Raw genomic sequence first — 4,246 nt, 5'->3', positions numbered from 1 at the left:
AATGGCAAAAGGTGGGTCACACCAAAAGCCATTCCAACTCTGGTTTGGTTTCCATAGAATTAAAACAAGTAAAAATAGACAAAATAATTTTTTTATTTAATTTAAAGAAATTACATCCAGTTGAAAGTGAAATAGAAAAAACTGGTGATGTTAACTTCTCACCTTTAAATTTTGACCAAGGATCATTTCGTGTAGGTTTAATTATGTTATTATAATTTGAGTAAGATTTCGTTGGTTTTTAGCCAATTTTGTTTAGTTGTTATGAAGAGATATTCCTCTCCCTATAAAAGATATGTAGTCTAAGAACTAGAACTGTATTACGAAATATTGTTGGCATGGACATATTACCAGATCACCACGAACATGTTTGATGCTGAAGTTGGAATCGAACATCATCATTAAGAAAGTTATTAATTTATATTGCAAGCTCAGACTCCACAAATTAGCGAAGGACAAAAATCTAGAAATGAAGGGTCAAGCCATCAGACTTAAATTGTAAAAGCTAATTTTATTTCTAGGACAATAGCTACATACCTTTAGTAGAATCTTGGAGTCATTATTAATCCAAGGTAGAATCATCCATTTCATCAAAATTCCATTTACTTTTGTTTACAGTTTACAATTTACTATTTAGAATCTCAGAATGTTCCCATAACAAGCCATAACCACAACAAGCCGGATAGTAGTACAGGAGTTACTTAAGCCTTTGACAAAATATCATTTCGCAATTAGAATTTTTTGTTTTTAATTATAAGGTCATCTGCTGCTTTTTTTTGGGTTTTGAAAGAATTAATTGACTTATTTAAAAATTATAATAAAAATTTACCTTATTTTAAATTCTCACAGCCAAAATATTCGCGAATCACGTCAGAGTACCTAAAAGATTACAAACACGAACATGTGTGACGTGTCACGTGATGATTTTTTATTTTCTCGCCTAATCGACAGGCGTCGCTTAAACGTGGTACCACAGGAATACGGAACAAATACCGGTTGTCTGCTAGCTATCGCTCCCGTATTAACCCTCCGTAGAATCTTGGGTCTATTTCTTTATTATGTCTATGGTAACTTCCCTTTGTCTGTTTCTATTGACATTTTAAGCTATGAACAATTGTACCGTTTTTACACGATCCGATTAGTTGGGCGAATGAAAAATTTAAAAATTTCACCCCAAATGTCGCACCAAAAATTTCGCACCTACTTATTTTCAATTTTTTTTCGTATAATTTCACTGGTCGTGAGTTTGAAACTTTCATACAAATCTGGTCTAGAGGGAATCGAAACTCCAGTTCTATTAAATCTAATTTTCGAGAGAGAACCTCTTATAAAATTTTTCCGTAATTTTTACTTGGCATGAGGTCGTCAGAGAACGTAGCGATTACTTTTTCTTAATGAAAAAGAATACAGTCATGATGGTCCTGCATGGGCAAACCTATGGAGTGGCGTCAACGTGGCCAGCCTCTTTGAGCACTTAGAGCACCAATTGAAACTCCTGATGGTGCCTTTCCTTTTAACAATGTTGAACGTCGACCACATATTATAGGTTAATTTAAAGCCCAGTTCACACTATAAAATTAATTGGGACTCTTTCGAATAGGCCAAGCTTAAAGGGCTCCACCGGCGTTTGAATTTCGTCAGTTTCTCGCGAATTACGGACATAGGGAAGCTTTGACACTTCGTCTGCTACCTGATTTTCTGGGTGAATTTTTCAAACACCGGTGGGTGCCTGCACCAGTGTGAGAAATAAGGCACTATCACAGGCCAATCGCCCTGGTGACCACTTAATTAATTCAAAGTTTTTTCCCTTCAAGATTTTAGTTCATTAAAAAAATGTTATATCAATCCCTAAAATTGTTTGGTCTTTGCTTCTATGCGGTGTGCTTGGCCTTGTGTCAATTGTGTGTATGGGTGGGTGACTAGGGGAGTCTGTCTCCTCTACATTATAGAAGAAGCGAATTTAGCAGTTAGCAAAAAGAAATATAAACAGTCTATCTCTCAGTAGGCTTGTTCGGGTCGGGTCTGTAGCACATATTGTCAAGAATAGGTAATTTGACCATAAATTATGAAAGCCTGATTTTGCAAGTTTAAAAGTGGTAAGTGGCCAGTTTTTTAATTAAACTACCTAGGGTAACTGGCCACAGGTCCAGTTTTAAAAAAATCGATATTTCTCACCCTGGCCTGCACGATTTTACTACGCATACGCCCTCTTTTAGCTACAGTAAGAGGTAGCATATAAGCAGACGTTACCAAGGGCGTATCCAGGATTTTATTTCAGGGGGGAGTTTTGAGGGAAAAATTTCAAGGGGTGGGGGGTGCTGACGGAGGTTTCACTGATTTTTATTAGGCACCACGCCCCCAGTCATCAGCATTTCGGGGAGGGGGGGGTTCAACCCCCAAACGCCCTTGGACGTTACTGATAATCAAAGTTTTAAAACTTTCGCGGAAATATATGAAAATATATTTTTATCCGTTGAAATTACTTACTTTATTATTACAATACAATAAAGAAAAGCATTGACTACCCGATATACGCATTTTCCATTCTAGTAGACGCTACACACCCAAGATGTGATATGAAACCTTGAGCGCCGCAGCGCCACCTTGAACCGTTTCGGTTGCGAGCTACGCGATATACCTAGTGTACGATAATTTTTCATTTTGTACGATATTTTTACAAAGTTTGTACGATAATTCATTTTAATGCTTCTGGCAACGCTGAGTACGCTTCTGCGCGCGTCGCGTTTTTTCTCTCTTGGTCGAAATAAGAGAGGCGATCGCCGCGATACGCTGAATCAAGGACAGTAGATACAGGGACGAGAAAGCAGGGAAAAAAATTCGATTTTAAACGTCTTCATATTCACGGGGAGTTAGATGTAAACAAACCGCGGCCATTGTTAAGACGTGGTTCACCATGGACAGTATTATTGTAGTTAGTTTTTACCATTTTGATGTTAAATTAAAAATAAAACTACGAGCTTAAATAAAAAATGCCCATTTGTTTTGAACACTTAAGCCTCGTCAAGAACCGCTAAAATTAGGTGACCGCCATTTTTTTTTTGTTTACAACTAACTCTCCTTGCGTTTAGGTCGTTTTAGGTGATATATTCCAACAGAGGCCGCCAATATACTTTCTCGTCCCTGTATCTACTGTCCTAGGCTGAATGCACCCCCCTTGACTCGTGGTCAACCTTGCGCACTTGGATCTACCTCGATCATTTATCGTGTGTTTCATTTATTGCTCTAAGGCGCTCTTATATCGTTAGAAACCTATTTGCAGATTTCGACAGATTACTCTTGAAGAAATTTTTGCGTGTTCATACAAGCTCGATCCTCTCAGGGCTTGAATATTTGAAACATGTTTCATTTCTGTCTCAATCGACCGATTGAGAGCGAATGCTGCCAGAGTGTTCCGAAGTTTGATGGGTGTCCCGAAACAAATCCGTAGGTAATTTCTAAAGTAGCGGATGGTAGAATTGAACGTCATAAAGAAAGTCGAAACACCAATGGAATGGGTCAGTAACATGATGGTTATTGACAAACCAAACAAATTACGAATCTGCCTAGATCCGAGCACGGCCCCCTGCACGTGCTCGCTCCGCGTGCGCTCTGCTCGCGACGATAGCGGCCCGGACAAAGAATTATCATCCTATGTATTTTCGCGACAGTGAGAAATCTCCGCTAGAGGCGCTGTCGGGCCCGCCCTAAATTTAAATATTTCAGCGGATTTTTAATGCTTTTTAACGGCGGTCGATTTAACTTGTTCGAGTTATTTTGAACTGTTATAGAAAAATTATTGCGAATTTTAATAGAAAAATTCCACCATTTCACCTTTAAAAGGTAAGTTTTCGAATGCCATAGTTCGTTTTTCTAAATTATTGCAATATTTTGAATGATATCAGTTAATCACTAAGCCTAACTATTATTCCCAATGGTTTTGCATTATAATGAGTTTTCAAGGTATGAAAACTTTTTAATTGTAGTTTAAACTTTATATTATAAATATAAATTTTTTACTTAATAATTTATAAATAAAACTGTAAAGTACTAAAGTTTATATTTTCTCACAAACTCCATTGAATTATTTATTAGAAGGTTCAACGACTAATGACTGACGCTGACGAAGGAAACGATGATGCTATTTTCTTGTTAAATCTAGTTTGCAACTACAACAAAAACGACCTACATTAAATGAAGTTTAAGTTAGGCAATGCGTTACATGGGACATTTCTTCTCCAAAAGGTTACAA

At 37.2% G+C, this 4,246-nt stretch overlaps 1 long non-coding RNA gene across 1 annotated transcript; it reads right to left on the bottom strand.

Annotated features, from left to right (window-relative positions):
- Window positions 1–228: 228 nt before the first annotated feature.
- On the bottom strand, window positions 229–596 carry LOC149949786 (uncharacterized). The gene is made up of 3 exons (XR_016479919.1): window positions 535–596; window positions 349–460; window positions 229–281 (listed from the first exon to the last, which is right to left on the bottom strand). It is a non-coding gene; the product is annotated as an uncharacterized LOC149949786 (long non-coding RNA).
- Between the last annotated feature and the right edge of the window lie 3,650 nt (window positions 597–4,246).

This window comes from Leiobunum rupestre, chromosome 3 (genome assembly GCF_980474605.1).
Source record: "Leiobunum rupestre chromosome 3, qqLeiRupe1.1.hap1, whole genome shotgun sequence".
NCBI lineage: Eukaryota > Metazoa > Arthropoda > Arachnida > Opiliones > Sclerosomatidae > Leiobunum > Leiobunum rupestre.
This window is presented reverse-complemented; position numbering and strand designations above follow the sequence as displayed.